This window comes from Phocoena phocoena, chromosome 7 (genome assembly GCF_963924675.1).
Source record: "Phocoena phocoena chromosome 7, mPhoPho1.1, whole genome shotgun sequence".
NCBI lineage: Eukaryota > Metazoa > Chordata > Mammalia > Artiodactyla > Phocoenidae > Phocoena > Phocoena phocoena.
Window position 1 is genome coordinate 93105016 of NC_089225.1, and position 23798 is coordinate 93128813.

The 23798-nt window shown below is 39.1% G+C and overlaps 1 protein-coding gene across 1 annotated transcript in view; it reads right to left on the reverse strand.

Moving 5' to 3' along the window:
• The window catches only part of ABCA12 (ATP binding cassette subfamily A member 12), a 177866-nt gene that overhangs the window by 119490 nt on the left and 34578 nt on the right, over window positions 1–23798 (reverse strand). The window lies entirely within an intron of this gene.

Here is a 23798-nt window from a genome sequence, read left to right on the forward strand (position 1 = left end):
GTTTGGGTCCCCCACGTATCAAAAGACTTTAAAATGCTTATTGCCCCACAAACTTCTCTTCCTGGGATTTATTCTAAGGAAATAGCTGCAAGAATGTTTGCCAGAGTGTTTGAAAAATAAATCACAGTGTACCCATATAATAAAACACAAGGCGGCCAATAAAAATGTTGTCAAATAATATGGAAAATATTTGTAACATATTGCTTATTAAAAAGAGTAGACCAGAAAACAGTATGACCAGAATAGCCATAATTGTAAAAAATATATATAAATATATGTAGTATATTTAAAAATCTGGAGCGGGACTTCCCTGGCAGTCCAGTGGTTAAGAGTCCACACTTCCACTGCAGGGGTCTTGGGTTCGATCTCTTGTCAGGGAACTAAAATCCCACATGCCGCATGGCATGGCCAAGTAAACAATAAATAAATTTAAAAAATAAAAAACTGGAGGAATTTTTTTCCTTGGTGGTTATTTCAAATGACTTTGTTTACTTTCATTTGACTGTATATTAACTATTTTCTCCCACAATGTACATGTCTTCTTTTGTAATCAATGTCATTATAAATGCAGCCAATCTTCCAAACACAGGAAATATTTTTGGTGTCCTCAAAATTTAACATAATAGCTAAATTAATAATCCTGGACACACAACATTTTCTTCCTATTTAAAAACCAATAATAATGGTGTGAATTAATATGCAGATTTTCCCCAATATTAAAGCCACAAGTATTGTAGCAGTTAATGGTTTTGTAACCTTTACTTTAACATTTGCTTTGTAAAATATGATGATGGCACACACATGAGTCAAGATAAAAGGCAATGAACATTTTGGTACATGATTCTTTTTGAATTATGGTTTTCTCAGGGTATATGCCCAGTAGTGGGATTGCTGGGTCATATGGTAGTTCTATTTGTAGTTTTTTAAGGAACCTCCATACTGTTTTCCACAGTGGCTGTACCAGTAGCACATATATACAATGGAATATTATTCAGCCATAAAAAGAAACGAAACTGAGCTATTTGTAATGAGGTGGATAGACCTAGAGCCTGTCATACAGAGTGAGGTAAGTCAGAAAGAGAAAGAGAAATACCGTATGCTAGCACATATATATGGAATTTAAGAAAAAAAAATGTCACGAAGAACCTAGGGGTAAGACAGGAATAACGACACAGACCTACTAGAGAACGGACTTGATGATATAGGAAGGGGGAAGGGTAAGCTGTGACAAAGAGAGAGAGAGGCATGGACATATATACACTACCAAACGTAAGGTAGATAGCTAGTGGGAAGCAGCTGCATAGCACAGGGAGATCAGTTCGGTGCTTTGTGACCGCCTGGAGGGGTGGGAAAGGGAGGGTGGGAGGGAGGGAGATGCAAGAGGGAAGAGATATGGGAACATATGTATAAATGATTCACTTTGTTATAAAGCAGAAACTAACACACCATTGTAAAGCAATTATACTCCAATAAAGATGTAAAAAAAAAAGATAAAAGGCAAGCTGTGAATTACAAATCTTTTCACAATTAGGTTTGATTCTAAAACACTAGCTTCCTCCCTTCGGGGAATACAGAGACAATGAACTTTCAAAAGACAGGTTTACCTCCCAGGAGCCTGTGCAGCCCGCAACTGCCAGGGTCCTGTGATCCAGGGACAACTTCCCCAGGAGAACACAGGCACGCCTCAGGCTGTTGCACCGTCACACCAGCCTCTGCCACAGCAGGCTCACCCCGCACTCTGTGCCCCTCCCTCCTCCCGGCCTGAGTGAGCCAGAGCCCCCGAATCAGCTGCTCCTTTAACCCCATCCTGTCTGAGCGAAGAACAGACACCCTCAGGTGACATACACGCAGAGGTGGGGCCAAATCCAAAGCTGAACCCGGGAGCTGTGCGAACAAACAAGAGAAAGGGAAATCTCTCCCAGCAGCCTCAGGAGCAGCAGATTAAACCTCCACAATCAACGTGATGTACCCTGCATCTGTGGAATACCTGAATAGACAACGAATCAACCCAAATTGAGGAGATGGACTTTGAGAGCAACGATATATATATATTTTTCTCTTTTTGTGAGTGTGTATGCGTATGCTTCTGGGTGTGATTTTGTCTGTATAGCTTTGCTTTTACCATTTGTCCTAGGGTAATGTCTGTCTGTTTTTTGTTTTTTTTAGTACAGTTTTTAGTGCTTGTTATCATTGGTGGATTTGTTTTTTGGTTTGGGTGCTCTCTTCTTTCTCTCTTTCTTATTTTTCTCCATTTTATCATGAGCCGTGTGGATGACAGACTCTTGGTGCTCCAGCCAGGAGTCAGTGCTGTGCCTCTGAGATGGGAGAGCCAAGTTCAGGACAGTGATCCACCAGAGACCTCCCAGATCCACATAATATCAAATAGCAAATATCTCCCACCCAGAGATCTCCATCTCAAAGCCAAGACCCAGCTCCACTCAACAACCAGCAAGCTACAGTGCAGCACACCTGTTGCCAAACAACTAGCAAGACAGGAACACAAAACCACCCATGCGCAGACAGGCTGCCTAAAATCATAATAAGGCCACAGACACCCCCAAACACACAACCAGACGTGGACCTGCCAACCAGAAAGACAAGATCCAGCTTCATCCACCAGAACACAGGCACTAGTCCCCTCTACCAGGAAGCCTATACAACTCACTGAACCAACCTTAGCCACTGGGGACAGACACCAAAAACAACGGGAACTACGAACCTGCAGCCTGCAAAAAGGAGACTCCAAACACAGTAACTTAAGCAATAAGAGAAGACAGAGAAACACACAGCAGACGAAGGAGTAAGATAAAAACCCACCAGACCTAACAAATGAAGAGGAAATAGGCAGTCTACCTGAAAAAGAATTCAGAATAATGATAGTAAAGATGATCCAAAATCTTGGAAATAGAATGGAGAAAATACAAGAAACATTTAACGAGGACCTAGAAGAACTAAAGAGAAACCAAACAGTGATGAACAACACAATAAATGCAATTACAAATTCTCTAGAAGGGATCAAGAGCAGAATAACTGAGGCAGAAGAACGGATAAGTGACCTGGAAGATAAAATAGTGGAAATAACTACTGGAGAGTGGAATAAAGAAAAAAGAATGAAAAGAATTGAGGACAGTCTCAGAGACCTCTGGGACAATATTAAGCACACCAACATTCGAATTATAGGGGTCCCAGAAGAAGAAGAGAAAAAGAAAGGGACTGAGAAAATATTTGAAGCGATTATAGTTGAAAATTTCCCTAATATGGGAAAGGAAATGGTTAAGTCTAGGAAGCACAGAGAGTCCCATACAGGATAAACCCAAGGAGAAACACACCAAGACATAGATTAATCAAACTATCAAAAATTAAATACAAACAAAAACTATTAAAAGCAGCAAGGGAAAAACAACAAATAACATACAAGGGAATCCCCATAAGGCTAACAGCTGATCTTTCAGCAGAAACTCAGCAAGCCAGAAGTGAGTGGCAGGACACCTTTAAAGTGATGAAGGAGAAAAACCTACAACCAAGAATACTCTACCCAGCAAGGATCTCATTCAGATTTGACAGAGAAATTAAAACCTTTACAGATAAGCAAAAGCTAAGATAATTCAGCACCACCAAACCACCTTTACAACAAATGCTAAAGGTATTTCTCTAGGCAAGAAACACAAGAGGAGGAAAAGACCTACAATAACAAACCCCAAACAACTGAGAAAATGGTAATAGGAACATACATATCAATAATTACCTTAAATGTAAATGGATTAAATACTCCAACCAAAAGACATAGACTGGCTGAATGGATACAAAAACTAGACCCATATATATGCTGTCTACAACAGACCCACTTCAGACCTAGGGACACATACAGACTGAAAGTGAGGGGATGGAAAAAGATATTCCACGCAAATGGAAAGCAAAAGAAAGCTGGAGGAGCAATTCTCATATCAGACAAAATAGACTTTAAAACAAAGACTATTACAAGAGACAAAGAAGGACACTACATATTGATCAAGGAATCAATCCAAGAAGAAGATATAACAATTGTAAATATTTATGCACCCAACATAGGAGCACCTCAATACATAAGGCAAATGCTAACAGCCATAAAAGGGGAAATCGACAGTAACACAAACATATTAGAGGACTTTTACACCCCACTTTCACCAAGGGACAGATCATCCAAAATGAAAATAAATAAGGAAACACAAGCTTCAAATGATATATTAAACAAGATGGACTTAACTGATATTACAGGACATTTCAGCCAAAAACAACAGAATACACTTTCTTCTCAAGTGCTCATGGAACATTCTCCAGGATAGATCATATCTTGGATCACAAATCAAGCCTTGGTAAATTTAAGAAAATTGAAATTATACCAAGTATCTTTTCCGAGAACAACACTATGAGACTAGATATCAATTACAGGAAAAAATCTATAAAAAATATAAACACTAAACAATACACTTCTTACTAACTGAGAGACCACTGAAGAAATCAAAGAGGAAATCAAAAAATACCTAGAAACAAATGACAATGAAAGCTGACGCCCCAAAACCTATGGGATGCAGCAAAAGCAGTTCTAAGAGGGAAGTTTATAGCAATACAATCCTACCTTAAGAAACAAGAAATATCTCAAATAAAAACCTAACGTTACACCTAAAGCAATTAGAGAAAGAAGAACAAAAAAACCCCAAAGTTAACAGAAGGAAAGAAATCATAAAGATCAGATCAGAAATAAATGAAAAAGAAATGAAGGAAACAAAGCAAAGATCAATAAAACTAAAAGCTGGTTCTTTGAGAACATAAACAAAATTGATAAATCATTAGCAAGATTCATCAGGAAAAAAAGGGAGAAGACTCAAATCAATAGAATTAGAAGTGAAAAAGGAGAAGTAACAACTGACACTGCAGAAATACAAAGGATCATGAGAGATTACTACAAGCAACTATACGCCAATAAAATGGACAACCTGGAAAAAATGGACAAATTCTTAGAAAAGCACAACCTTCCGACACTGAACCAGGAAGAAATAGAAAATATGAACAGACCAATCACAAGCACTGAAATTGAAACTGTGATTAAAAATTTTCCAACAAACAAAAGCCCAGGACCAGATGGCTTCACAGGCGAATCCTATCAAACATTTAGAGAAGAGCTAACACCTATCCTTCTCAAACTCTTCCAAAATATAGCAGAGGGAGGAACACTCCCAAACTCATTCTGCGAGGCCGCCATCACCCTGATACTAAAACCAGACAAAGATGTCACACAAAAAGAAAACTACAGGCCAATATCACTGATGAACATTGATGCAAAAGTCCTCAACAAAATACCAGCAAACAGAATCCAACAGCACATTACAAGGATCATACACCATGATCCAGCGGGGTTTATCCCAGGAATGCAAGGATTCTTCAGTATATGCAATTCAATCAACGTGATACACCATATTAACAAATTGAAGGAGAAAAACCATATGATCATCTCAATAGATGCAGAGAAAGCTTTCGACAAAATTCAACACCCATTTATGATAAAAGCCCTCAAGAAAGTAGGCATAGAGGGAACTTACCTCAACAGAATAAATGCCATACATGACAAACCCACAGCCAACATTGTCCTCAGTAGTAAAATAATGAAAGCATTTCCACTAAGATCAGGAACAAGACAAGGTTGCCCACTCTCACCACTCTTATTCAACATAGTTTTGGAAGTTTTAGCCACAGCAATCAGAGAAGAAAAAGAAATAAAAGGAGCCCAAATCGGAAAAGAAGGAGTAAAGCTGTCACTGTTTGCATATGACATGATACTATACATAGAGAATCCTAAAGATGCTAGCAGAAAACTACTGGACCTAATCAATGAATTTGGTAAAGAAGCAGGATACAAAGTTAATGCACAGAAATCTCTTGCACTCCTATATCCTAATGATGAAAAATCTGAAAGTGAAATTAAGAAAATATTCCCATTTACCACTGCAACAAAAAGAATAAAATACCTAGGAATAAACCTACCTAAGGAGACAAAAAAGCTGTATGAAGAAAATTATAAGACACTGATGAAAGAAATTAAAGGTGATACAAACAGATAGAGAGATATACCATGTTCATGGATTGGAAGAATCAACATTGTGAAAATGACTATACTACCCATAGCAGTCTTCAATGCAATCCCTATCAAACTACCACTGGCATTTTTCACAGAATGAGAACATAAAAATTCACAATATGTATGGAAACACAAAGGACCCCTAATAGCCAAAGCAGTCTTGAGAAAGAAAAACGGAGCTGGAGGAATCAGGCTCCCTGACTTCAGACTATACTACAAAGCTACAGTAATCAAGACAGTATGGTACTGGCACAAAAACAGAAATACAGATCAATGGAACAGGATAGAAAGCCCAGAGATAAACCCACACACATATGGTCACCTTATCTTTGATAAAGGACGCATGAATACAGAGTGGAGAAAAGACAGTCTCTTCAATAAGTGGTGCTGGGAAAGCTGGACAGTTACATGTAAAAGAATGCAATTAGAACACTCCCTAACACCATACACAAAAATAAACTCAAAATGGATTAGAGGCCTAAATGTAAGACCGGATACTATTAAACTCTTAGAGGAAAACATAGGCAGAACACTCTATGACATAAATCACAGCAAGATCCTTTCTGACCCACCTCCTAGAGAAATGGAAATAAAAACAAAAATAAATGGGACCGAATGAAACTTCAAAGCTTTTGCACAGCAAAGGAAACCATAAACAAGACGAAAAGACAATCCTCACAATGGGAGAAAATATTTGCAAACGAAGCAACTGACAAAGGATTAATCTCCAAAATTTACAAGCAGCACATGCAGCTCAGTATCAAAAAAACAAACAACCCAACCCCAAAATGGGCAGAAGTCCTAAACAGACATTTCTCCAAAGAAGATACACAGATTGTCAACAAACACATGAAAGAATGCTCAACATCATTAATCATTAGATAAATGCAAATCAAAACTACAATGAGATATCATCTCACACCGGTCAGAACAGCCATCATCAAAAAATCTACAAACAATAAATGCTGGAGAGGGTGTGGAGAAAAGGGAACGCTCTTCCACTGTTGGTGGGAATGTAAATTGATACAGCCACTATGGAGAACAGTATGGAGGTTCCTTAAAAAACTACAAATAGAACTACCATATGACCCAGCAATCCCACTACTGGGCATATACCCTGAGAAAACCAGAATTCAAAAAGAGTCACGTACCACAATGTTCACTGCAGCTCTATTTACAATAGCCAGGACATGGAAGCAACCTAAGTGTCCATCAACAGATGAATGGATAAAGAAGATGTGGCACATATACACAATGGAATATTACTCAGCCATACAAGGAAACGAAATTGAGTTATCTGTAGTGAGGTGGATGGACCTAGAGTTTGTCATATAGAGCGAAGTAAGTCAGAAAGAGAAAAACAAATACCGTATGCTAACACATATATATGGAATCTAAAAAACAACCAAAGAAATGGTCATGAAGAACCTAAGGGCAGGACGGGAATAAACACGCAGACCTATTGGAGAATGGACTTGAGGATACGGGGAGGGGGAAGGGTAAGCTGGGACAAAGTGAGACAGTGGCATGGACATATATACACTACCAAATGTAAAACAGATAGCTAGTGGGAAGCAGCTGCATAGCACTGGGAGATCAGCTCGGTGCTTTGTGACCACCTAGAGGGGTGGGATATGGAGGGTGGGAGGGAGGGAGATGCCAGAGGTAAGAGATATGGGGATATATGTATAACTGATTCACTTTGTTATAAAGCAGAAACTAACACACCATTGTAAAGCAATTTTACTCCAGTAAAGATGTTAAAAACATAAAATAAAATAATACATAAACAAATAAATAAAATAAAATAAAAAAGGCAGGTTTAGAAAACATGAGGGTAATTTCAAACCAAAGACTGCAGAGCAAAACCTTAACTTCCTCATCAATCTGTTAAAAAGATTGTTGGTACAGATATGTTTTTATTATAAAAAGAAAGAAGAAAAAAATAGTAAGAGCAACATGGCTAAGTATGCAGTATCAGTAGAAAGAATAATAAATAGAAATTCAATCTAAGTAACTGAAATGCAGATCTACATAAAAAAATAAAATTGAAAATCAAAAGGAAGGGGTAATAGGAAAGTTGGCCAGAAAAAAAGTAAAGAGAAAAAAAAAATGAAATGGAGAGAAAGATTGGAAGATGCTCTACTGTTGACTCTGAAGATTGAGGAAAGAGCCAAAAGCCAAGGAAAGTGGGCAACCTCTAGAAGCCAGAAAACAGATCCTCCTAGAGCCTCCGGAAGAAATGCAGCCCTACCAACACCTTAATTTTTAACTCACTAAGACTAAATTTTGGGCTTCTGAACTCCAGAACCATAAATTAGTAAGTTGGTGTTGTTTTTAAGTCACAAAGTTTGTGGTAATCTGTTATAGCAGCTGTAGGAAAAACTAACACATATGATAATACCAGTATGAATTAAAGTTTCGAAAATTCAAAAGAAATTGGAAAGACCTTAAATCCATCAGACTATTCACTACTACCTTCTAAGAAGCTTCTTTTTCTGAAACCAGAAAGACCCGTGTCTCTCCTAATATTAAACAAGTGAAAATTGCAGTGAACCTTCAATGCTTTCACTGTGGCACAATTCCTTGAATAAGCACAGAGCAGCAAATTACCTGTTAGCATTTCACATCATCCCTCTATAACGAAATTCTGCCACAGTGAACTGCATACAGCAAGACCTTTATAGTTCTGCAGTGGAATTTCACCATTAATGGTAAGTCACCCTTTTACACAGATTCCACCTGGAGCCACTAACTCAGGGTGTGGGTCTGCAGGTGGGCTTCTTCCTAGTCCATCTCAAACACATGCAGGGGGTCGTTTGAATGGAAGGCAGATAGAAACAGATGACCCCTTTGCTCTATACCACTCAACAAGCTGATGGCGTGACTAAGCCAGTGCTGAAAACAATGGCAGCTCAGGAGAAGCCACATCGCAACAGGAAGAAAGGAAGAGAATGGAAAAGATGTCACGGGAAGAAGGTCTAAGGGCACATTACATCCAGTTTTACTTACTCTGGCACTAATTACAGTTTGAAAATTATTAAAGAAAAATTTGAAAGAATTTAAACCCACAACATTCTTTGCTATGGTTAACAACAGATATGCTTATTTTACAGGAAAATTCATCAAGGAATTTCTTTAGAAATAAGATCCCATGGTGTTTAAAAAGTATAGACAGTCCACGTTTTGCAGTTTTTTTGATAACTGATATTTAATTTGTTACAATGGGTTCATGAAAAAGAGGAACTGGTTGTGGTATGTACAAGTTTAAGTTAACACAGCATCATGCAGAATCTGAACTGCCTGCATTATTTATTTTACCATCACTTTTTAACCAAGAACCATACACTCATTGGAACAAGAGAGCAACAACAAGAGCACTGACTTTTCAAGCATCTACTGTATTCCATATATGTCATTCATCCTTCTTTGATATCCACAGTATACTTTCTCATGCCCATCAGCTTGTCACAAAATCTGGAAATCCTCTAGAACTAACAAGTCAGAATGAAATAGATTTAAACTGTATTGTAGCTGTCTTGTGAAAAAAATGAAATTTTCAATCTTCTGCCCATCTTAGTTATGTGTACAAGGAAGTAACTACTCAGAGCAATGGTGGAATCCAACCATCCATCACATGTTGTGAAGAGCTGCTACTTCTAAACTGAACTCATTCTACTCTGAAGGTGTCTCTGGCACTTTCAGGCTCCAAAATTATGTTTGTCTTTATATTCCTAAATGCTAGGATGCTGGAAAAAGAGTCACATTTCTCTATCCTTCATAGAACTTCTGTGCAGCGAGCAAGGAGCATGCCAAGTTAAAGCTAATCATTGGTGGCCCATGTTCACAGCCAGAGCACAGATTTTAGGATACATGTGGTGGAAGATGATAAATGTGCAAACTATGGCACCACTTGTAGGTGAAAAACCAGATCTAAGGGTCTTGGGATGGAGTGTGAGGCAGAATAAAGTCCTTGGTATCACGAGTCCCCAAAATCTCTCACTCAGGACAACATTCATACCCATCTCCAGGAGGAAAGCTATTGAAGAACTTGCAATTTCGCAGGGAAATTGTAGCCCGGAGACTCCAGCAGAGTCTGGGAGTGAGGTGGGGTGGGTAGTAAGCAAAATTTCAAGCCACTTATGCCAGGCATCGTCAGTGAGGTGGGAAGAGCAGCCACCCATGGGTGGGAAGCGGGTGGTCCCATAAGATGGATGCAGTCAACATTATTGACACAGTCCAGTAACACTGACAAGAGTCCAACGGTATTCCAGGGAATGGATTCAAACCAAACTATAAAATATTTTTAGTAGTAAACCACCAGTTAACTAAGCTTTTAACTAAATCAAATTTAGTTTTCATTAAGAATGAAACTGGCATTATAAAAAGATCCAGTTTAAGAATTTTCAATAAGATACTTTGTAAAGAATTATGATATCAACCTATACCTCTGTGTTTACCTAGAAGGAGGATCAAGTTTGATTTTCCTTTCCCTTTCTGCACGAATGTCCTTATTCAGTACAACATTAGGGTGACATGACATAAAAATTACAGCAGTAGCTCTCAAAGTGCATGCCTGGCTCAACAGCATCAGCGTCACCTGGAAACTTATTAGAAATGAAAATGTGAGATCTACTGCGTAAAAAACGTTGGGGATGGGTTTCAGTAATCTTTATTTTAACAAGTCCTCTAGGTAATTCTGATGCACACTAAAGTTTGAGAACAACAGGATTAGACTGCAAACTTTTCTATAAGAGTTAGATAGTAAATATTTTATGGTGTGGGCCATACTGTCTCCATCACAATTACCCAACCCTGCCATTGTAGCATGAAAGCAACCATAGACAATGTGTACATCAATGCACCTGCTTGTATTCCAATAAAACTTAATTTATGAAAAAGGCAATGGACTGGCTTTGGTCCACAGGCTGTAGTCTGCTGACCCCCAGGGGGATAACCTCTTACACATGTCCCTCTCCCTCTCCTGCCTCGTTCATTTCTTGTTTTCACCTGACCTCCATCCTTCTTTTCCTTTTCCCTTATCTCATCTAATCTACCTACTATTCTCTTTTCTCTATTTCTTAATCTTTTGTTCTTTCCTTTCCACTTGCCACCTTCTTCTTTCCATTTCTTCTTTTCTCTCCTCCTCCTGAGGCTCCCCTTTCTCTCACCTACCTCTCCATCTCATTACTCACTGATATAGCCAAGAATGCACATTTCTCCCAGCATCCTCTCTTATTCTTTTTTTTTCTTTTTCACCACTACAAAAGGATTTTTGCCCACTTCCATAACAACTTCAGGAGCTTTCTGCTCATTGGCACTATCTACAGAAGTACTATTTTTTACTTACTGTATTTTTTTTGCGTTATGCGGGCCTCTCACTGTTGTGGCCCCTCCCGTTGCGCAGCACAGGCTCCGGACACCCAGGCTCAGCGGCCGTGGCTCACGGGCCCAGCCGCTCCGCGGCATGTGGGATCTTCCCGGACCGGGACACGAACCCGCATCCCCTGCATCGGCAGGCGGACTCGCAACCACTGTGCCACCAGGGAAGCCCCTTACTGTATTTTTTTTTTTTTTTTTTTTTGTGGTACGCGGGCCTCTCACTGTTGTGGCCTCTCCCGCCGCGGAGCACAGGCTCCGGACGCGCAGGCTCAGCGGCCATGGCTCACGGGCACAGCCGCTCCGCGACATGTGGGATCTTCCCGCACCGGGGCATGAACCCGTGTCCCCTGCATCTGCAGGCGGACTCTCAACCACTGCGTGTATTTTTAAAGAAAGAACTGTCACAGTCTTCTTGGTAATGAAGCCACTTCCATTTGACATCATTAGGCTCAGAAAGCATTCTGTAGGCTGCCTTGGTGACAAATGTAAGTATTATAATAATGGTAGAATTGGAGAACTTCCACTGTGTTTCTTTGTGTTTTTCTCGAAGCAGGTCAGAACCCAACCTAGGTGGTATTTTCGTGTTTCCAGGTGAAAGGAATTTGTTCTTTACCCCTAGTGAAGAGGTGAATGATAACTCTTGGAAGAAAATTCTGACTTTTTAAAATACGGAGTTATTCATTTGAGGAGTTATATTTTTCTTAACTTTTTGGATATAGGGTCACATCTGCAGAAAAAGTATCAGGCCTTCTAATCAGGCAAATGATAAGTCGCCTTGTGAAACACCATGGCAAGAATCTGTCACCACGACAAGCACGCAAAATGAGACAAGTATATCTGGAAATATTACCTGCAAACAATCAGATAACCAGATATGAATAAAGAAAATATGGGAAAGGAAATGAATCTCAAAGTATATCTGTAATAGTTTATTAAAGTAAGTCCTTTCATTCTTCTAATTTTTGAGCAAATTTCCTTCTCAATTAATTTTTAAAGACATAATTAAAATTATGAACGGCATAAACCTGACCTTTCAAACTATCATGAACCACAGGACTGTCCTTGTTCTCGTACAAATGCACTTTCCATTTGGAAGATCAGGCTGTTCCCTGAGGAGAGCTGTCTTGTTTCCCCTGCCCATCACGAGGTAAAATCAAATACACTAGCTCTTCCTGACTTTACTCCCTCTGAAAAACGGCTTTTTTTTTTAACCTTTGCAGCCCAGAGAGACCTTAGTTTAGGATTAAATACTGATATGACTGTGAAGCTTCAGATAGAGACATTAGCTCAATAAAACTGCACTTTTTGAGAGACTAAAGAATAAGCTAAGGCTTCCCTGGTGGCGCAGAGGTTGAGTGTTCGCCTGCCGATGCAGGGGATGCGGGTTCGTGCCCCAGTCCGAAAGGATTCCACATGCTGCGGAGCGGCTGGGACCGTAAGCCATGGCCGCTGAGCCTGTGCGTCCAGGGCCTGTGTTCCGCAACGGGAGAGGCCACAGCAGTGAGAGGCCCGCGTACCACAAAAAAAAAAAAAAAGAATAAGCTATTTGAAAGAAAGAAAAATTCTTACATATTTTTTAGCACAATGCTTGACACATTGTAAGCAATAATTAATTATATTAATAAATGAATCAATGAATAGATGAAAGCCTGAGGGTCACAGTGAGACAGCATGATTTAGGATTTTAACATAATATACATCTTTATCTTTATTATTTGTAAGACAAAGTTTCAAATTTTATCCCTAAATTATAGTAAGTTCAATGGATAACAATGGATATAGTAAGTTCAATTGATAATAAGTACAAAGGATAACATTGCATTATATTCATGTTCCTTATAAAAGTGGAGAGATTGATGCTGATTAATGAAATCAATAACATTTATCATTACAGGCTCTTTAGTTCTTGGCTTCTCTGAAAACCTAGCTAGTACACACTGACATGTAAAACATCAACCACTGAGTTTATTATCCACAAAGTGAATCCATCCATCATCTATTCAATAAATATTTACTGAACAGATATTGTGTGTCTGTGGTGCTAAGTAAGGTTCATTCTTCTATTAAATCTTCTTTCATTTAAACATTTTTAAAATGTAACTCTGGGTTATTAGTGTGTGTGTGTGTGTGTGTGTGTGTGTGTCTGTGTGTGTGTGTCTGTGTGTGACTGTGTTTGAGAGAGATAAAGCAAGTGAGTGCCTGCTTTCAAACCTCATCATACTTTTATTAAACAAAATGCATACAGAAGTCATTTGTTTTCATGAATCGTCAGAAATTTTATGTATAAAATATAATTTAAAATAAATAGGAAAACACTGGCTTAAAAAAACTTCATATTTTGAGAGAATTAAACAATTATCATTTCATGTGAACCCCATGAGTCCTATAGGATAGGCAGGGCAAGTGTACACCTATTTTGCAGATAACTGCAGAAAGAGCAAACAATTTGCTCAGGTTACATGAAAACCAAAACGCCAGGGATGGATCTAGAACAACCATGGTATATGACAATAATGAAAACAACATTTCTTTCAGCTAAGTTTCAGTATATCTTGGAGTGAACAGACTGAGAATTTGAAAAACAGATACCACTTCTGGTTTTGCTGTTGATTCATTGAATCACCAGGGGTAAATTAACCTCTTTATATCTCTATTTCCACATCTACCTAATTGAGGATAAAGGGCCTTGCCACCTCACAGGGTAACAAGAAAGATTAATTAAAGCTTGTGTAAGGTGCTTTAGCCCTTGTGTAAGGGCTAAAGTGAAACTGGGTATACATGGTATGACTGTGCTGATTGGTCATATCAAAATTGAAGCATTGAAGAGGAAAGACCACACAGAATCACGAGTTACCACTGCTCGCCAGACTGCTGTTGCAACATCTGTCTAATTCACATGCAATGGCTGGGGCTCTGCTGCTCTATGTGGTCTCCCATCTCTGTGCCTTAAACCAATGAATGGCTAGGATGATTGCATGACATGTTTCTCTCCCTAGTAATTCATAATGTGTACCTGTATCAACTGGTGGAGTGCTTCAATTACTGCGTGCTCAGTGGGTGTGGTGCCACGACACATTCTCCCTCATTCTCCCCAGGCAAGTCTTGCTTCATAGCATAGGTGCTTTTCCAAGTTCAAACCCATTGGCAAAATGTAGACAGTTTCTGGCAGTGAGGTCTGTGGCACAATGACTACTCCTTAAAGCGGTGGGTAAGGAGGTCCTGTATACTCAAAAGGTTGGCATCTGTATATGTTTAATGGCTAGAGCCACAGAGAACAAGAACAAACTTTGGGTCGTTGAGATGGTGTTCTTCATGCTGGGATCCTTCCCACATCTCCCACATCCCCTGAAGTTGCTTCCAAGTATCACAGTCAACAGATTTTGAAAGGTGCAAAAAGTGTCCCTGTGGGGATAATTTTGGGCTCTGGTTATGACACTGCAGGTGTGAGAGGAAGTGGGGAAAGATTCCTGCCTGCTTTATGTCTTCGGCTTATTACTATTATTATTTTTTTAAATTTATTTATTTTTGGCTGCATTGCGTCTTTGTTGCTGCACACGGGCTTCCTCTAGTTGGGATGAGCGGGGGCTACTCTTTGTTGCAGTGCGCGGGCTTCCCATTGTGGTGGCTTCTCTTGTTGCGGAGCACGGGCTCTAGGCGTTCGGGTTTCAGTAGCTGCAGCACGCTGGCTCAGTAGTTGTAGCCCACGGGCTTTAGAGAGCAGGTTCAGTAGTTGTGGTGCACAGGCTTATTTGCTCTGTGGCACGTGGGATCTTCCCAGACCAAGGATCGGACCTGTGTCCCCTGCACTGGCAGGCTGCACCACCAGGGAAGTCCCGTATTATTATTTTAACATCTTTATTGGAGTATAATTCCTTTACAATGGTGTGTTAGTTTGTGCTTTATAACAAAGTGAACCAGCTGTATGTATACATATATCCCCATATCTCCTCCCTCTTGCGTCTCCCTCCTACTCTATTTTTTAAGATAGGAGGGTGAGGCAGTTTGGAATTGGGACATTGCTATCTCTTTGGATGTTATCTCTTTGATCCTAAAGTACACACTTGAATCGATGGTCACCCCAAACGGCTCCATAATCCACCTTACTAAGTTTCTGGAACAGATTGTGCTGTTCTCCTTTCTGAATATTAAGGAGACCCTGCTGGGTGATGAGTTCCAAAGGGCATGGTCCAATCTATTCAAATTGTAAACAAAATGGTTTGATTCAAGGCTAGGAGACATAACAGGAACACATACATGCTAGATAATAAACTTCCACATGGAGTGGATCTGGAGAAATTAAAAAGCAGGAATCTCCACTAATACTACTCAAAATATTCCCACTTGGCAAAGAATGTTGAGTTCTACAGCTCATCTTGGGGTCTGTTCATCCTGTTAGACAGGGCCTAACGGTAACCAATATTTTGCTTTTCTGACGCTTGTTTTTTAGGAAGAGAGATTCACAATTGCGTTTTAAAAATCTCCCTGCCATGGCCATTCAGAAACAGAATCTTGGCAACTGTTTTATTTCCTTCTAAATAAGAGTTAAAAATGAATCCTACATCCTCATTTCATTGCAGGACATTCTTCCTATAAAACTTAATTTCCTAATTCTCCCTGCATGTGGCTGACCAGGAGAGGGCCCTCTGGCCTCTGGGGCAGGGCTAAAGTGAAACTGGGTACACATGGTATGACTGTGCTGATTGGTCATATCAAAAAGACCTGGTACCGGTGGGTTGAGAGCCACTGTGCTGAGCCCCATCCATTGCAGCCCCTCCTCTGAGACAATTCCCCCTCCCACAGATCCAGCAACATCAGTTAACCTGTAGCAAAATGAAGGAGTACTCTGGAGGAGTGATACTTCCTCCAGTGCCACCACATCTGTTCTGATTTGTGCAAGAAGTGCTATGCTAATTGTTAACTACATTGCATATCAGCCGGGTGTTTAAGTAGTTAACTCACAAAGCCTGCACTGGGGAATGAACTGAGGAATTAATCCCTCTCCCATTACAGAGGGTCTCCAATGTGATGTTGCGGATTGGGAGAGTAAGTAGTGGGGGGAATATCAGGAGTTCCATAAACCAGACTCTGGGGCCAAATGAGTTTAGGAAACTAAATTCTATCTCCTGTTCTGGGAAAGCCAGAATATATTTGCATATTAAAGACTCTGAGAAGTTTTTTAGTAAAAAACCTGAATAATTTTGGTTAATTCCACATTTCCACATATGTGCACACAGAATTTTTTTCCTTTCTTCTTCTTCCTGTTTCTTAAGGTAGCACTGGATCATATCCTGAGGATCAATATCCCATGGGGCAAACTTTGGGAAACAGTGCCTTAACCCATTGTCTCATGTATTCCCAACTGAAAAGGGACCTGGAACTGGAAAGATTCCTCCCCGCAACCCTTTCCAGGAGGGAACTTTTTAATAAGAAAATATCTTGGCTTTGAGTCTTATTGTACTAAAACTTACTTGTAAGCATTCTCTTCACTAAGTTGGCTTAGATATAGTAATTCAGCAAGCACCTTAGCATTTATTTATGGGAGTCCATTACAACTGTGGGAGTCCTTCAGCAAAATCTAAGCCATTGCTTGGAGAAGGGAATTTCATTCCAGAAGGATTTGGGGAGGTTTTTAAAAGTACACAGTCTGGGACTTCCTTGGTGGCGCAGTGGTTAAGAATCCGCCTGCTAATGCAGGGGACACGGGTTCGACCTCTGGCCCGGGAAGATCCCACATGCCGCGGAGCAACTAAGCCTGTGCACCACAACTACTGAGCTTGCGCTCTAGAGTCTACAAGCCACAACTACTGAAGTCCACGTGCCACAACTACTGAAGCCCACGCACCCAGAGCCCGTGCTCTGCAACAAGAGATGCCACCGCAATGAGAAGGACACACACCTCAACGAAGAGTAGCCCCCGCTCCCCACAACTAGAGAAAGCCCGCGCACAGCAACGAAGACCCAATGCAGCCATAAATTAAAAAAAAAAAAGTATCCTTTTTAATCCTAGCTTTGCAAATGATTTATTACATAACCATGACCTCTACAATGAGCCATTTCCTCACTTATGCAGGAAAAATAAATCCGGACTACCCATTCATCATAGCTATTACAAGTAGAAGAATCTCCTATAAAAGGAGATTAGCCATGTTGAAGTATTAAGCACTTAATATAAGATGAAAATTATGTTTGAAAATTAAAATGTGATTTCAGTAACCCATTAAGAATTATGATATGGAGAAAAGAATTTCAGTAGTCATCCCTATAGAGGTATGTTACTATTTTTTCTCATTCAGAAATCTGATTCAGTTATGATCACAGAGAACTTTGTGCATTATAGTATAAGAATAAAAGTCAGTGAAATACATTGTTAGGATCATTGTATAGAAAATAATAGGTCCAGGCTTCCCTGGTGGCGCAGAGGTTGAGAGTCCGCCTGCCGATGCAGGGGACACGGGTTCGTGCCCCGGTCCAGGAAGATCCCACATGCCGCGGAGCAGCTGGGCCCGTGAGCCATGGCCGCTGAGCCTGCGCATCCAGAGCCTGTGCTCCGCAACGGGAGAGGCCACAACTGTGAGAGGCCCGCGTACCAGAAAAAAAAAAGAAAATAATAGGTCCTATAAAGGCAGAAGCTTAGTAACTTCTCTGATTCAACAAATGCTCTATTCACTTGGGAAGAACAGGGTCTGGTTCCGGATCTGATCACTCCTCAACAGCTTGTGTCATATTTAGATCTCGGGTATTCATATTACATCGATTTACAAATGATTGATGTGACAACCTGCCAGTGGAAAACGTATGTCACAACCTTTTCTTTTAAGCAGGGCTGCTGACAAGTAGCAGCCTCATCTTCCTGTCAAACTTGACTTTCTCCTAAGCCAACGATTCTCTTACCAAGACTTCTGCCAATCCGAAAGAGACAATTTAAGTGAACTGTGGCTTGCTTTGTAACCCACAACATATTTACTGGCCTTCCTCCTCCCTCTCTATAGAGTTTTTATCAAAGCCACTGTCTCATTAGGAAAAAATAATGAGAGAAAAATTCCCCAGTGGCATTTTCTTAAGTTGTAGAGTCAAAAAAATATTAATATAGCAATTAGCATTTCTTATTTTTTCTAAGAAAAAAGTTTTTTTCTGAAAAGAACATACCTCAGAAAAATACAATTGAAATCATGAAATTCCATTTTATACCTATCAGATAGGCCAAAGTTTAAAAAGTCTGACAATACCAAGTATTGGAGAGGATATGCAGCAGTGGGAACCCTCATCCCATGGTGGGGAAAAATAAATTAGTAAAGCTACACTGTGGAAAGCACTTGGCCACATTCAACGAAGTTTAAAATATACATAGTTCTAGGTATATATGCTAGACCACATGTGCACACGTGCACACAGAGACATATAAAAGAATATCCATCACAATACCATTGGAAATAAATTAAAGAACTGAGATCATCAAAGACCACGGATAAATAGACTGTAATATATCTATGCATGGAGTACATGATCAAAATGAATGCACCAAAGTTGCATAAATCTACAGAAGTAAACATATAAAATACAATGCTGAGCAAAACATAATGTCCAGCTTGAAAAGTATGATGTTAAAGGATGCTAGAGTGGGGTACCATTTACATAATGTTTAAAAATCCTGTGGTCAAAAGGTACAGACTTCCAGTTATAAGATAAACAAGTCCTAGGAATGTAATATATAGCATGGAGACTATAGTTAACAATACTCTATTGTACATCTGAAAGTTTCTAAGTGAGTAGATCTTAAAAGTCCTCATCACAAGAAGAACAATTTGTAACCATGTGAGGCAATTGATGTTAACTAAACTTCTTGTGGTGATCACTTTACAATATATATATATTGTATCACTATGTTGTATACCTGAAACTAATATATTATTATATGTCAATTATATCTCAATAAAACTGGGAAAAACACTTACGGTTATGCCAGGAGACATATAAAATAAAGGTTCAGGCTGCACTGTTCATAATAGAAGAAGAAGAAGAAAAAAAAGAACCACTTAATATACTAGCAAGGAAATTAGCAGAGACACACTTCTTGCAAAGAATCATAGAACTGTCCCTGCTTCCTGACAATGCCCAATTCAGAGCAAAGCTCTGCTTCCTAGGACCTGCCTCAGTTATCACCCAAAGTCTAAATCCTACAATAACGCCCTCTCACTGAGACGCACCACAGTGTGTGCACTCCTCATGTTGTGCACTCTCCCTATTTCCAAGGGGTACAACAACAGAATTAAATGAAGTCCAGAAATCATGAAAAATTTTTTAAAAAGTAGCAAAGTGACATTATGTAATGTAGTCAGGTATATAAATATGTAGTAAAAAATATAATACAAGCATGGGAATGTTAAACTCTGAATTAATGATAATGGTTTCCTTTAGGAAGGGAAGGAGGGAGGCAGGAAGGAAGGGAGAGAAACCAATCTGGGAGGTTTACACAGGGGCCTCAATGGTACATTAATGTTTGATTTCTTTTAAACAACAACCAAAAAATTCTGAAAAATATGACATAAAAATGTTAGGGTTTGATAAAGTTAGGAAGTGGATATGTGAATGTCCGTGGCACTTTTATGCTTGCCAGTGTGTTTGAAACGCTTCCCACTTTTCTTTTTAATGATAATATGCTGGAATTACATTAGAGTTAAACTAGGAGGTTTTAGTTGCTGAAGTACCAGAGAAAACTCATTATAATGCAATCTTACCCACAAGCCAGTTTCAGAATAGCTTTATAGCAATGCTCTTTTGAGTTGATAAATGCCATCCATTTTTTGCAAATGTTATGAGTAACTCATTGATTTAGGTTTTTTTTGCCCACTGTCCTCCTTGCCCTGTTTATTATGATACTAGTTGGAAATATCTCTTCCTGAATGGCATGGCTAATTCAGAACTCATTAAATGTATGACTCTAAACTGTTCATTATATATTACCTCCATCATGTCTCCACTGTGTTTACTCCATTACCGAGCTTAATTAAGTCCTTCACGAGTTTCTTATAATCCTCCAAACATAAGTTTGGCAAATATGTACCATTTGTTTGCATTGCTTCTGAATTATTAATAAATATGTTTTAAAATTGTTTCTATGTTTCTAAAAGTCATCTCACTCTTCAAACTAATTGCCATGCTCTCTCTTTACGATTCTGCTTACCTCAACTGCTTTTTGGAACTGTCCTGGGATCTAACCTTTTATCTACGATTAAGTTATACCTCAACTTATTTAAAGGACCCTACACTCTGAGCCTTGTGAGAAGATCACAACAGAGTGCCAACCACTGGCTTTCCTAACTGCAAATATTCAGTTAATTCTCAAGGAATTGTAGCAGGTTAGAAAGACATAATTTATTAAAACCATACCAAGTGAGCTGCTTGGGAAGTCATCTCTTTTTCTGGCTAAAGGAAAAATGTGCTCACACCTAACGTGAATTCTCCCAGGATCTCTCTCCTCACATTTTAAAAACGGGTTAGCCATTAGCCAGCTGGCGGCTCTTTAAAGATATTCTCACAATTAATGGTAAATGATACAACGTTATTAGTGGGTCAGTTTCATTCTGCAGTCATTCAGATTTTTTAAAATGATAACCAAGTTAAGCAATGCCATTTCAATTCCCCAGACTCCTACAGCTTTCACTACCACTCAGGTCGGTGGTCTCCACCATCATGCAGACAAAGGTAATGCAAGATCATGAAGCATGGTGTTTAGCCTGGACTGTCTGAAAGAGAATTGATCTACTAGACTCCTTTGACTTTACCACATGGATGCTATCATGGAATTCCTGTTACTCTTTTAAATTGTGGGAAATTTTGTCTTTAAATCCCTTCTTAAGTTTATGCAGCCCCAGATGATAAGTTTCTTCTTTGTTGTCCATTTTTGGGTAATATTGTTCCAATATGTGTTTCTCCATCAGCAATGCAACATCGTTATTCACTCAATCAATCTGCAAACGGCCATCAAACACCTTGTACGTACATAACGTGGAAATGTTATTGGTGGACAAGAGAACTATAACTGTCTCTACCCTTAGGGACACGAATGAGAGACAGGAAGAAACAGAGAGTTCATCACGTTAGCAAAACAAACTCTGGTCACCCCCATCTTTATTTTTGACCGTTAATACCTGAGAATTATATCCAATTAACTCAATAACCTCCAGGCAATTATCCCCCTTTTGCTATCTTGGAATTGCCCTTCCAGGATTAGATTTCTCTGAGGCAACAATGAAACTAAATCCTTCCCATAAATCCAATAATTAAAATAAACTGGGATGTGAATCAGGACATGAACTAGGTGAGTAGTATAATGCATTTTGTTTCTTCCTCCTTGCCCCTTTTTATGTATATTTAGTGAACTTTGTAGCAGCCCTTTTTGTGTCTGAGGCAAGCAGATGCTTTCACTGTCTTAGCCTAATGATGTGGAGAAAAACAGAAGCATGTGAAAAGTCTTCAAGTGCTTCGGCTTCAGAGATAATAAATAACGAAAATTGCATTCCTCACACCATCCTCTCTTCCCAATTCAATTTCTGGAAAAGGTGAAAGAAGCATAATGCAGTGCTGTAACACACAAGAATATCCTTCTGTAGACAGTGGTGGGTTTCTTTCCAGAAAAAGGTGACCAACTATATACAACTGAAGGATTAGAACTTCAGAATCACAGCGCTTCCTTTCTGGCTCTGAGACAATAAAGTGTAAATGAGGGGGCCTTACTAAATATTCAATATCAAGTCCTCAGTGTCGGCCCTGGAGAATACTGATAAATAATAGAAATGAAACATGGAAGATATCTGAAAGCTCAAAATGATCTCCAATTTTCAAATATCAAAATTGATGTGATTTCAATGCTTAAAGGAACAGTTAATTTATTCCAATTCAACGTTAGCTTTTCCTGATCATTGCCCCTCTTGTTTGTATCATTCAAGTCAACAAAATGAGTTTGCAGTTTTTGCTTATTGCTACTAGGCATGCACCAATTTCCCCATATGCACCAGACTCTTTTTAATTGCTCCTTCTGGTAACATTGCACAGATCTTATTTTGTGTTACTTAATAAAATGTTTGGGGAAAAACTGATAGAAACTTTAATTTCCAAGCAAGTGACTGCCAACATTTTAAGAAGTTATGAAATCAGGTGCAATAAAGAAAATTGTGAAGAAATAAAAGTTAGATATACCAATAGGATTAATATCAAAATACTGATTGGGGCAGGATTCCCCAATGGATAAATGGATGACTACCATTTATTGTACTCCTAATATGTATTCCTTTATGTGACATATATTGTTTCTAATTCTTATAACAGCCCTGCTAGGTGGAGACTTCCTTCCCCATTACATATAGTAACTGGGACAGACTGTCTTGCATGTATTTGGAAGGTCTGTTTTGCATGTTCAGTCCCACATCATTTTTCCTGATTGTTTATAGTAAAATGAGGTCTATTATTAGTTACTCCTAGTGTGGGTTTTAAAAATTCATTAAAAAAAGTGGAAACTCCTCCTTAAGATGTAGCTAAAAGAGTCAGAAATTTAAAAGGATTTATCATAGAACTAAGACGTATTCCTAATTATCAATATGCTTTAAAAACATGTATTTACAAATCTAAGAAACAACTGTCCTAGGCTATTTAAAAGAGAAAAATTAAGAAAAGAAAGACACTGCTGGAGTAAATGACACGCCAGAGGCAGCCCAGTCAGTGGCCTTAAGTAACATGCATTCCTTCCCCTGTCCAGTGGGATGCTTGCTCTACTGGGAAGTCAGGATTGTATCTTAAGTGCCATATTCCACTCAGTGCTCCATCTTCCTGCTTGCTACAGTAACTGGGGTTTCATATAGACAATACTAGAAGTACCTGGTAACCATTCAATGGAGTTTAAGTCAAGCTTTTCTTTCCTTCCCCCTCAGAGCTATATTATTTTTAGTCTTTTCTGGACCAGTTCTGGTCTAGAACTATTAGTTAACTGAAGAATGAGAATTAGCTTACTGACCTTGAGAATCATTTGGCTTATTAATTTTTGCTTCCTACACCAAGTTTGGTTTTATGGTGGCAATTTCTGGCCAGGAAAAGGAAGATATCAATTACCCTGTCTAAATTTTATGTTGTGCATATTTGTATTCAAAAGCTCCAGTTAAAAATTATCTTAATTGGTTCTCTTTAGTCTACCTCCCTTCACTTCTCAACAAAACAAACAAAAATTTGGGAGGGAAGGATTTAGGTTTAGTTTCACCCTAAATAAAGGTGAACTTTAAAAACTGGGCTGCTTTGACACACATTGCTTGCTTTA